The following is a 13,513-nucleotide window of genomic DNA, read 5'->3' as shown; positions in this document are numbered from 1 at the left end:
ATAGGCTCTAGGCGCGTGGGCTTCAGTAGTTGTGGTGCAAGGGCTTAGTAGTTGTGGCTCATGGGCTCTAGAGTGCAGGCTCCGTTGTGGTGCACGGGCTGAGTTGCTCTGCAGCATGTGGGATCTTCCCAGATCAGGGCTTGAACCCATGTCCCCTGCACTGGCAGGCAGATTCTTAACCACTGTGCCACTAGGGAAGTCCCTAACTGTTTTCATGTGTAAAAATGACCACCCTCATTCAAAATGTTCTTTAAAATCATGTGAAAAGCATTATGGCATATTCTCAATATAATTATATTATATTAATATATAAACACAATTATATGTTATATAGCATGATTAACACAAATTATATTTATTATTTTCTATTTTACTGAATTTTTAGAAGTAAAATTTTGCTTTTATTCATGAAAAAATGTATTCTGCAATGTGGTAACTTGCTTCTTTCTAGTCTTTTAAAAATGAAAGCTTTTTTTCCTTAAATTGTGACAGTCTGTTTTGTAGAAGAAATAATTGCTTTATGTTAAGGTGCCTTGCTTTGTTCTGTTTTATTATTGCCAAGCAACATCACCTTAAATCCCAAAGTTCTAACTTCTTTTAATAGACATAGAGGTATTATCTGAGTTCCAAGAATTTATATTAAGCTCTTACAAAGTGTATTATGAATGTAGCCCACACAAACACTGAAATATAACTCTGGGACAGCTGCATCAGACCCAAGGTTGGTTTCAGTTACCATTTAATCTTTGAATATAATAAATATCCAGCAGTGAAAAACCCTTTAAGAAACTAAGGTATTAGTTGGCTTGGATTAATCCTACATAGGCATTTGTGATCATCAAAAACCTTCAGCAATAACCATGTGGCCTAACCAAGATGGTAGCATGAACTTTCCTTTGCCCTGCCAAAAATTACTTCATATATACTCTAAAAATCATCATTCCACCTAAGATCAACAGGTTTGCTATCTTTTAACATTTGAATTAGGTTTTAGGGGAAAAAAAGCCTTTGGTTTATTTGAACTAGACCTTAGGAAACCACTTCTGAGGCTCTGAAGAAATAAGAACTAGGCAAATGTCAGCTTTGAAAACCTGAAAGATAGTCATACTTAATATTCACAGTCTTCTTCATTATTGCCATTTGGGCACATCACTCCCCTAGTCCTTGACTTCTCTTCTAATAGTTTCTTCTAGTCACCATCTATTGAGTGGTTTTGGAAGTGTTAGGTCACCTGTTGTGAAGGCTGATGTTGTCCCAAAATAGAAGTGAAGAAGCAGCCTAGGCCAAGAAAGGGCTTAGAGTGAAACATATGCATTAACATGAGAAGATTTTGGAAAGTAGGTAAGAGGAATATCTTCAGGCCAAAGAAAGGAAGAATCCTGTTTAGCTAGAGAAAAGTGCTAAAAAGATTCTTGCTAATTCTGAATATATTTTTGTTTGTTTTTTTGTTTTATCATTCTTTTTCTTTCTTTTTTTAAATATATATTTTATGTCCACACTTTATCTGAAGAGAAGAGTTTACCCACTAGCAATCTACTTCCGGGGCACAGCCAAGCTTTAAAACCATAATTAGCACTTTTCCCGTTAAATGTTATGGATTGAATTGTGTCTCCCCCAAAATTCATATGTTGAAGTACTAACCCCCAGTACCTCAGAATGTGACCTCATTTGGTAAGAGGGTCATTGTAGATGTAATCAGTTAAGATGAGGTCATACTGGAGTTGGGTGGACCTCTAATCCAGTATGACTGGCATTCTTATAAAAAGGGGAAATTTGGGCACAGACACGCATGCAGGGAAAATGCCATCTGAAGATGAAGGCAGAGATCCTGGTAATATATCTACAAGCCAAGGAAAGCCAAAGTTTGCCAGCAAACCACCAGAAGCTAGAGAAAAGGCATGGAAAAAATTCTCCCTCACAGCCCTCAGAAAGAACCAACCCTGACCACGTCGTGATCTGGAGACTTCTAGACTCCAGAACTGTGAGACAATAAATTTCTGTTGTTTAAGCCATCCAATTTGTGGTACTTCATTATGGCAGCCCTAGAAAACCAATACAGTAGCGTCCCCATCAAACTCTCAGTCAGCACCTATACATCTGTAACAGCACCGCTCTAGATCACAGGTATTCCCCCAGGTTCATTCCTTCTGTAGACCACTCTGGAGAAAACTCCAGTCAACCGTATATACATTATTATTCCTCTTTATAGTAACATTCAGTTCACTTTTCCATTTCTCTACTAAAGCAACTATTCCTCAGCTTTATCAGTTTTTCACTTCTGGTTTCCAAACTAAAGTAATAAAAAAACCAATGCGTACATTCTTTCTTTACCCCTCATTGGATTAAAATAAACATAATACCTTTAAAAAAGATGTTAGTCTCAAAATACAAATAACCAGAATACTCACTGAATTTTTTCCTAAATCAGGATATGCACAATTACCTCTAATATACGATCTCAATTTGTTTCATTATTTTTCTCTTGATGAACAGTTAATATACAAGGACCTACCAAATCTCTATACTTGAAGAGTTTTGTTCCACTAAACCAAAAAAAAACCTCAAATGTGAATTATTCAAATTCTCTCTTAAAACATAAAATTAAGGTAATAACAGAATCCTAACAAAAGTATGATAGTCAACTTTGTGAGATAAAATGATTTGGAGACTTTGACTATGTTCAAATCCATGAGTCATGAGTAAAGTGGAAAAGAATGTACATATAATATGACTAAAACATAACTAATGTTTTCTATATTGAATGTGGTAAGTGCTTTAGTGACATCAGTTATTCCACTGCACAATCTTATAAGGTAGGTAGTACTAGTATTTTCCCCATTTTATAAATGTAGAAACTGAGACATCAAGAAATTAATTACCCAAGGTCACAGAGCTAATAATTGGTGGAGCAGGAGTGACACTTAGGCAGCCTGACTCCACAGTCTACACACTAACCCCTCTTTGATACAGCGCCTCAGCATTCTGGCACATACACATTTATATTTTACTTTTCTCCTTCTGCATGTGGGAAGTGGAAGGCAATATTTTTTTAAAAGACAAAAAACCTGTAGTCATTTAAAGACATTGGAGGTCAAGAGTTGAGGAAATTGATTTTTAATGCTCTTAGAAGCACTTAATTATCATACTTTCTAACAGGTCCATCATCTTTTAAAATTCTTGCTACAATTGAGAGGTAGGAGTTATTTGCTTTTAAAGATGGAGAATTCATGAGGAAAGATTCTGGATGTACTTCACATTAATAAGATCAGATACCAAGGAAATATATGACATAAGTAGGAGAGACTTGTTGCTTTTCAAGGCAACTGACAAGCTTTTAGGCCAAGGTGCTGATTATACAAAAAGAGATTAATCCCTGTCCCAAATGCAAGGCAAAATTGTGAAGCCAGTGATACTTAGGTTCTATGTCATGATGTCTCTTGTTTTATGATCCTATCTTCAATAAAACCAACCTTAGGAGTTAAGAAAGAGAGAGAGAGATGAGGAATCCTAGTGTGTGTTCCCTAGATACAGAGCCTGAGACAGGGATTCTTATTCATGTGGTTTTTGTGGGAGTGCTCTGGGGAGAAGGGGCATGAGAGAAGCAGGATAGGAAGGGGTAGATGTGGTCTCAGCTGGAGACAAGCTTTAGCCTGATGCAGTGGAGAGCTCTGGAGTACAAATGGCACCATGCCAATAAGGCATCAGCATTGTCACCCCCATTTCTTTTCTAGGAGGTTGGGGGTGGGAGAAGCTACTGTTGGGCCAAGGGCGACTCCTTGGAGAAGGGGTCCCCAACACTCACAGCAGCTGGGGGACTAGTGCACTGACTAGTAAAGAAGATCTGGGAGGGGCACCAACAGCACCCACTAGGCTTAAAGAGGTTGTCCTACAACAAGGTTCTTTTCAGATGTTATTTCCACCAAGAATCCTCCCCTGAACTTCCAGCGTGGGTCTGAGAGAATTCCCCATTTTTTCTAAGTCTGCTCTCATGCGGCAAGACCGGACTTTCATGCATTTCCCTTTGACTCTAAAAGCAAACAGCCTTCTCATAATAAAACTACTGTACAACTAATATCAAAACTGAAAGGAGGGCTAGCTGTCTCTGCTATATCAAAGATGTCCTTCTATCCACTGGCATAATTTTTCTTCCAGTCTTTCCTCCTATCTTTTGTTAGTCTGCTTTCTTTTTCTCTCCAACTTCTGTTCTCTGTTGCTCTTTCTGACTCCATCTGAGGCTACAGCCACAGTCTCTTCATGGACTTCCATTTTCTGACATTGCCCAGGGTCAACTTCAAAATCACAGACCACGAAGATGGGGCTTTCAGCTAAGGGTCCCTCAAACAGGGCAGCCATGCTTTGATCTTCTGTATATATTGGCCTTCCACATGAGCTATTGTTTGAAGACCGGGCTCAATGACTTTACAAAGTTTCAAAACCACTGGTGTCTATACCACAGTTGCATGCACAGTGTTTTATTTGAGGAAGCTGAATCCTTCTGTAGACCAAGCATTCTTAAATTTGTGCCATAGACCCTTTTGCATCTAGTAAAGCCTATGGGTACCTTCTCAGAATGTTTTTAATGCATAAAATAAAATACATTGTACTATAAAGCTAGTCAATTATATTGAAATACAGGTATCAAAATATTTAAAATCAATCTGAAATAATAATATATGTGTTTGCTTATTAGTGCATTAAAAACTAAAGTCTAGAGGTAGTTCTGTTAACTGTCATAATTCCCAAGTGATGAGCATAAACAATATTTCAACAATTGCAACAATGATAACGTCCTTGGGAAATATCTGTTCCATTGGCGGTAAAGTTACAGATCAATGCCTCATATCACTGTGGTTCATTGCCTATATTCATAATTGAAATAGTTACTAAATTTCAGTTAGAGGATAGTGAAAAGAAAGATGGAGGAGGGGATGTGGGAACAGATGTATATGTATGACTGATTCACTTTGTTATAAAGCAGAAACTAATAAAAACAATGGAAAAAAAAAAAAAAAAAGAAAAAAAAAAAGAAAGATGGAAGTCCTTAAGGCCCCTGAATGAACTCCAAGATAAGAAGCAGCCCTGGTGAAGATAGAATTTAGAAGACAGTTCTCATGTCACTCTTACAAATTGTTAAATAGCTCGTACAAACACACACAGCAAAAATGACACGTTTGTGCCACATTCCATGAAGTCGAATGCCATGACTTGACTCCCAGGAAGCCCCAGTGGCTCCTGCCTCTTTCAGGGTCCAAGGTCATCTCACAGTCTTTGGGAACAGGGTCAGACATTAGACAGATGCCCAGAATCTCCTTGAAAAGTAAAAATAAAGCATCTTCGGGAACATTTCAGGAACACCTAAACTCCCTACAAATTTGGAATGTGAAAGTTCAGCTGTAAAAAATCACTTGCCAACACAGTGTGAACTGTGTGGTTTGTGAGATGTTAATTGCAATTGGCACTTCTGAGGCTGGTGTGAGATGTGTTGTCCTTCATCTCCAGAGTTGTTTCTGACCTGCTTTCTTCCTGACCACCCCACCAGAATAAAAAAGGAGGAAAAAACTTTTGAATTTGCTCTAAGTGTTTTCCTGAGTACTTTTAATTAAAATATTTTGAAGGATAATGTGCTTTCATAAAAATTTTAATGGCAGTTGTCTTTAGAGCTCATATTTTATGTCAGCAGGCAATAATGACCTAGATTGAACAAAATTTGGGCCTGACTCATTTTTCTATTAATATAGTAATACTCCCTCATGAATATTCATAATTTCTCCATTCTCCATGTTTTTACATATCTCCCTTAGATGAAACAGCTTAAAAATTCCATTTTTATCATGGAGGAAATAGGCACAGTAAATTTCAAACAGGTAATGTAAACTTCACCAAACTTGGGTTAGTTTTCTTCTTTGATTTTTGTGTAAACATGTTTAATTCTCAAATGAAACTCTAGTCAAATGAGTCCCAATCCTTGAAGACCATCTAATACATCAAGTTCTTTCTTCCCACTCCATAATATCTCTTCCTCTAGCAAAAGCATTTTTTATTCCATCCTTACCTGCTCAAATGTTCTAAACTTCAATTTATTTGTTCAACAAATATTTACTGAGACCGTTCTCTAATGGGCAGTGAACTCAACCTGGAGATGCAACAATAAATAAGACCTGTTCTGATCCCTGAGGGCCTCATAGTGAGGAAGACAGATAAGCCTAACCAGACTGGTGGTACAATAGAGGAAGGAACTGAAAGCTGTAGAAGTAATGAGGAACTCACCATTAATCTGTTTAAGGGATTAAGGTGAAACTTCAAAAAATAATGATTTCTTTGAATTGGGTCCTAAAGGATGAGTAGGAGTTTTCCAAATGGAGAAGCTTGGAAGAAGACACTCCAGCTTAGAGATATAGAATTTTCAGAAAACAAAATTAATTAAAAATTTGAAAAGTAAACCTAAATATATTAATCCAAAAATTGGATGAGAAGATGCATATAAAATGTATGAAAATAACTGCCTGTAGAAAGGGGAAGAAAAAAACAGGGAAAGAGATTTCAAGTTTATCTATAATACTTACTTCTGTGTAAAAAAATAAATTTGATAAGATGTTAATCATTAGCAATTGTGGCTTATGGGTACAAAGGTATTTATTATATTGGTCTCTGCACTTTTCTATATCTCTAAAATTTTGTCAAAATTAAAAGTAAATAGTAAAGGAATTTATTTAATCTAAAGTGGAGATGGTTAAGGTAGCTAATAAATTCAACTAGAAGAAAGACAGAGATAATCTTATCCATTCTTTATACAAAAAGATTTCCTAACTCATAAATTGTGTCTCTACCAGGACATCCTGAAATTTTACTTGGGCCACCTCCAAACCATTTGACAACACAATGCTTTCCCTCTCAGAACACCCACCTCCACCCCTCTAACTTCCACCTCCTGAATCAAGAATGCTGAAAAACGTTTTTTAATTTAATTTTTATTTTATATTGGGGTATAGTTGATTTACAATGTTGTGTTAGTTTCAGGTATACAGCAAAGTGATTCAGTTATACATATATCCATTTTTTTCATGTTCTTTTCCCATATGGGTTATTACAGAATATTGAGTAGAGTTCCCTGTGCTATACAGTGGGTCCTTGTTGGTTATCTATTTTATATATAACAGTGTGTATATGTTAATCCCAAACTCCTAATTTATCCCTCCCCCCCCCCACGTTTCCCCTTTGGTAACCATAAGTTTGTTTTCTATGTCTGTGAGTCTGTTTCTGTTTTGTAAATAAGTTCATTTGTATCATCTTTTTAGATTCCACATATATAAGTGATATCATATGGTATTTGTCTTTCTCTGTTTGACTTACTTCACTTAGTAAAATAATCTCTAGGTTTATCCATGTTGCTGCAAATGGCATTATTTCATTCTTTTTATGGCTGATTAATATTCCATTGTAAGTATGTACCACATCTTCTTTATCCATTCCACTGTCAATGGACATTAGGTTGCTTCCATGTCTTGGCTATTCTAAATAGTGCTGCAATGAACATTGGGGTGCATGTATTTTTTCAGATTATGACTTTGTCTGGATATATGCCCAGGAATGGGATTGCTGGATCATATGGTAGTTCTATTTTTAGTTTTTTAAGGAACCTCCATACTGTTCTCCATAGTGGTTGTACCAATTTACATTCCCACCAACAGTGTAGGAGAGTTTCCTTTTCTCCACACCCTCTCCAGCATGTATTGTTTGTAGACTTTTTGATGATGGCCATTCTGACCAGTGTGAGGTGATACCTCACTGTAGTTTTAACTTACATTTCTCTAATAATTAGTGATGTTGTTTCATGAGCTTTTTGCCCATCTGTATGTCTTCTCTGGAGAAATGTCTATTCAGATCTTCTGCCCAATTTTTTATTAGGTTGTTTGTTTTTTCGATATTGAGCTGCATGAGCTGTTTGTATATTTTGGAGATTAATCCCTTGGAGATAAATAGTTTCTCCCATTCTGTGGGTTGTCTTTTCGTTTTGTTTATGGTTTCCTTTGCTGTGCGAAAGCTTTTAAGTTTAATTAGGTCCATTTGTTTATTTTTGTTTTTATTTTCATTACTCTAGGAGGTGGATCCTAAAATATATTGCTGTGATTTATGTCAAAGAGTGTTCTGCCTATGTTTTCCTCTAAGAGTTTTATAATACCCAGTCTTACATTTAGGTCTTTAATTCATTTTGAGTTTATTTTTGTTTGTGGTATTAGAAAATGTTCTAATTTCATTCTTTTACATGTAGCTGTCCAGTTTTCCCAGCACCATTTATTGAAGAGACTGTCTTTTCTCCATTGTATATTCTTGCCTCCTTTGTTGTAGATTAATTGACCATAGGTGCGTGGGTTTATTTCTGGGCTTTCTATCTTGTTCCATTGATCTATCTTTATGTTTTTGTGCCAATAGCATACTGTTTTGATTACTGTAGCTTCATAGTGTAGTTTGAAGTCAGGGAACCTGATTCCACCAGCTCCATTCTTCTTTCTCAAGATTGTTTTTGCTATTCGGGGTCTTTTGTGTTTCCATACAAATTTTAAAAAATTTTGTTCTAGTTCTGTGAAAAATGCCACTGGTAATTTGATAGGGATTGCACTGAATCTGTAGATTGCCTTAGGTAGTTTTGACAGTATTGATTCTTCCAATCCAAGAACATGGTATATCTTTCCATCTGTTTGTTTCATCTTTGATTTCTTTCATCAGCATCTTATAGTTTTCAGACAACAGGTCTTTTGCTTCCTTAGGTAGGTTTATTCCTAGGTATTTTATTCTTTTTGATGCGATGGTAAATGGGATTGTTTCTTTAATTTCAGTTTCTGATCTTTCATTGTTAGTGTATAGAAATGCAAGAGATTTCTGTGTATTAATTTTGAAGGATCATATACCATGATCAAGTGGGATTTATCCCAGGGATGCAGGATTTTTCGATATCTGCAAATCAATCAATGTGATACACCACATTAACAAATTGAAGAGTAAAAAGCATGTGATCATCTCAATAGATACAGAAAAAGCTTTTGACAAAATTCAACACCCATTTATGATAAAAACTCTCCAGAAAGTGGGCACAGAGGGAGCCTACTTCAACATAATAAAGGCCATATATGATAAGCCCACAGCTAACATCATACTCAATGGTGAAGAGCTGAAAGCATTTCCTCTAAGATCAGGAACAAGACAAGGATGTCCACTCTCACCACTTTTATTCAACCTAGTTTTGGAAGTTTTAGCCACGGCAATCAAAGAAGAGAAAGAAATAAAAGGAATCCAAATTGGAAAAGAAGAAGTAAAACTGTCACTGTTTGCAGATAACATGATACTATACATAGAAAATCCTAAAGATGCTACCAGAAAACTACTAAAACTCATCAATGAATTCAGTAAGGTTGCAGGATACAAAATTAATAAACAGAAAAAAAAATTTTTAATGTTGAAAAAAATCCCAAGATAAATAAAATAACATCTTGGGGAAGAAAAGTATTACACTAAATTACTAATGAGCTGATGATAAAATAAAGGAGGTCGAATTCCAGAGGCCAAATTATAGGACAGGACTGAAATGAAAATAGCTTTATTTCAATGGAGAGAGAATCTGACTCAAATTCTTTTCTAGGGTGTTCCTTTTACACCATTCTTTCAGTCAAAGACTTGCCAATACCTCTCTCCAGCACCACTACCTTGTTGTGCTGTGGAAAGCTGTTATGACTCATGTACCTTTGATTAATATTCTATGTTAATCATACAAATAAGAGTTCACTGTGACAATGATTCTAACATAATGAATGTTCTCATTATTTGTCCTCCAAGGTATAGGTTGGCTATATATAATTGTATTTCCTCAAATTTCAGTCCCTTCCTAACTTTTGTTGTCACTCTTCCAGTATCAGGACAATTACCAAATCTTATTTCTGATTAAAGCTTCTCTGATTAGTTTGTGAGCACACCTGTAAAACAGTGTCCATATTCCAAAACCAACTTCAACTCAACATGAATTTGGTATAATCCTCCAAACATTTTTGGAACACATACTTTTGTGGAACACTCGGGAAAGGATTACAAAGAGAAATAACTTCTGTCTTCCTAAAATTCATATTCTCTGTGAGGAAACTATCATATAAATAAATACTTAGGGTGTTTTGTGATGAGCACTATACTGTCAGCGAGGTTTACACACAACATTATGACAACACTGAGGAAGGGGAGGTTACTTTGGCTTTTCAAGGTGGCTTTACAGAGGAAGTGATATTTGAGCTAGGTATCGAAGGATGAGTTAGCCAGATGCAAAATCTGGTAAAGGCATGAAGGGAAGAAAGGCTAGATCTTGAGGACAAAGAGTTGATAAAATGATGTGATTAAATATGTGCTTTGGAAACACATCAGTGTTTAGGTCTGGCAGCATTATGGATCATGCCCATTCCCTCATTCTTTACAGTAACCCCAACCACTGTGTGCATGCAGATTTGCCCAGGAGGGAGAAGATCATAGCCTTAAACATCAAAGGAGAGTGCCAGACAGGAAAGAGGAAATATGAGGAAAGAGGAAGGATGAGGTATCATGGATGTGAAGTAAGATAATGAGAAAAATAGGTGAAAGCTGAGGGAGAATAGAGTAGATGCAGACACTAAAGAAGTTGTAAAGGTGCTGAACCTGAATCTGTTTACCTGTTGTTGAGAGCAAGAGTCTGGTGTAAGCTTAACTTTGCTGGGTACTGGCCGGACTTCCAACTGTCAGCACCTATACCCCTTCACTTCAGGGCCTGCTCTGGTTGCTATAGCCCACTCTGCTTGCAGGCTAGAAATGGCAAAGAATGTCTGGGAACATTCCTCAACCAAAGACTGGCAGGAATTGGTAGATAAATACTCTAGCTCCCTTCTTCCTTGGATGGGATAACTCTGAGATATATGTTTTACCTTCCCACCTAGATTAAGCTGTAGTTGACCAGAGGGGGCACCCTTGATAACACATCCTTTATTAGCTGACTTCCCTGCCCTATCTTACTTCCCCACTCCCCAGCTGGAATTTCTTAGGATCACCTCCCAAAGAAATAACTTGTACTTGAATCCTTGTCCCATAGGTTGATTAGAAAGAAAGTAGGTGTGAGGGAATAAATGAGAATGGAAAAGTAAAAGGTTAAAAAGTGAATATGAAAAATAAAAGAATAGCAGGCAGAAAAGAAAAGATGAAAAGGAAACTTGTTAAATCCTGGAAGAGATAAAACCAAAGAATCCAACCATAGATCCCTTAAAGCAGAGGTTTTAAACTTTGGCTGCACATTAAATCACCTGAGGGGATTAAAAGACAAACCATCAGTACCCAGGACCCAGGCAGAAATTCCTATTTAACTGGTATGGGTGGGGTTGGGAGGCATTTGGTGCTTTATAAAAATTCCCCATGTGATTCAAATGTGCAGTGGGTTGAGGACCACTGCCTTGAAGGGGAAAACTGTTCAAGACAGTGACAGGGGGCTTCCCTGGTGGCGCAGTGGTTGAGAGTCCGCCTGCCGATGCAGGGGACACGGGTTCGTGCCCCGGTCAGGGAAGATCCCACATGCCGCGGAGCGGCTGAGCCCGTGAGCCATGGCTGCTGAGCCTGCGCGTCTGGAGCCTGTGCTCCGCAACGGGAGAGGCCACAACAGTGAGAGGCCCGCGTACCGCAAAAAAACAACAACAAAAAAGACAGTGACAGGGACTTAACAATTATAAATATATAGCACCTGTCTCCTGACTCTTCTGAACCTCCAACTCCTGCTTTGTGCTGCTATGGTATTTGTATCATTGAGATCAGTGGAATAGGTAGAAATGTATACTTGTAAGAGTGAGTGGCTGAAAATGAATGAGAAAGGAGCGAGAAATGAAAGGAAAGCTAACTGAGTAACAAATAGAGATCGGCATTACTCTTTTTTTTTATTGTTACTTTATTTTTAAATTTTTAAATTTTTTATGCAATTTTTAAAGGTTACTATCCAATATTTATTACAAAATATTGGCTATATTCCCCTTGTTGTACAATACATCCTTGAGCCTACCTCACACGCAGTAGTTTGTACCTCCCACTCCCCTACCCCTATACTGCCCCTCCCCCACCACACACTGGTAACCACTAGTTTGTTCTCTACATCTGTGAGCCTGTTTCTTTTTTGTTATATTCACTAGTTTGGTGTGTTTTTTTAGATTCTACATATAAGCGATGTCATACAGTATTTGTCTTTCTCTGCCTGACTTATTTCGTTTAGCATAATACACTCCAAGTCCACCCACGTTGTTGCAAATGACAAAATTTCATTCGTTTTTATGGCTGAGTAGTATTCCATATATCACATCTTCTTATCCATTCATCTGTTGATGGACACTTAGATTGCTTTCATATCTTGGCAATTGTAAATAATGCTGCTATGAGCATTGGGGTGGTTGTATCTTTTCAAGTTACTGTTTTTGTCTTTTTCAGATATATACCCAGGAGTGGACTTGCTAGATCATGTGGTAGTTCTATTTCTAGTTTTTTAAGAAACCTCCATACTGTTTTCCACAGTGGCTGCACCAATTTACATTCCCATCAACAGTGTAAGAGGGTTCCCTTTTCTCCACATCCTTGTCAACATTTCTTATTTGTGTTCTTTTTGATCATGGCCATTCTGACAGGTGTGAGGTGATATCTCATTGTGGTTTTGATTTGCATTTCCCGGATGATTAGCAATATTGAGCATCTTTTCTTGCGTCTGTTGGCCATCTGCATTTCCTCTTTGGAAAAATGTCTATTCAGCTCTTCTGCCCATTTTTTAATTGATTTGTTTGTTTTTTTGATGTTGAGTTGTATGAGCTGTTTATATATGTTGGATATTAATCCTTCATCGGTCATATCGTTTAGATCTGCATTACTCTTGAAGGCTTTGGGTTAGACTGGGTTTTTCTTTTAAATGTATAACTATGCTGAGGCTGGCCTCAGGGTGGTCTAGTTTTTGAAAAAGACAATTTTTATAAGCATTTGATCTACAGGATTTGCATGAGAAATGAACAGAACAAATGCGCCTAAGAGAGAACATATGGCTAGCTCTGGGAATTCCGATTACCTCACTGGGGCCAAATCCAATAGACCACATGACATGTATTCATGATCTCTATTGTCCTGATTTGGGGTGGAAATTAATTTCCTCTTTGACTTTGGACAAACTTTTAAGGAAAATAATGACACTGGTCAATATTTGTTGAGGATTGGGTTGGCAGGGAGACTCAAGATGGGAATAGATTGAGGCTTAGCCCCAGGAATCATCACTGAGTGAGCCAAGTGTTCTTACTTTAATGAACGGGATAGAAATAAACATTTCAACAAATGCAAGTCCCCCGAATTTCATCTCCTCGAAGAGGAGGATGAAAATCAGTGGCACATCTAACATATTAGCACCCCCCCAAAAGAAATCCACAGCAAATTTAGAACTAGAAGAAAAATCAAGTTAACTTTCGTTCTTCACTTATTCTTCACTTGTGTCATTAGATTA

This window comes from Mesoplodon densirostris, chromosome X (assembly GCF_025265405.1).
Source record: "Mesoplodon densirostris isolate mMesDen1 chromosome X, mMesDen1 primary haplotype, whole genome shotgun sequence".
Taxonomy (NCBI): Eukaryota; Metazoa; Chordata; class Mammalia; order Artiodactyla; family Ziphiidae; genus Mesoplodon; species Mesoplodon densirostris.
This window is presented reverse-complemented; position numbering follows the sequence as displayed.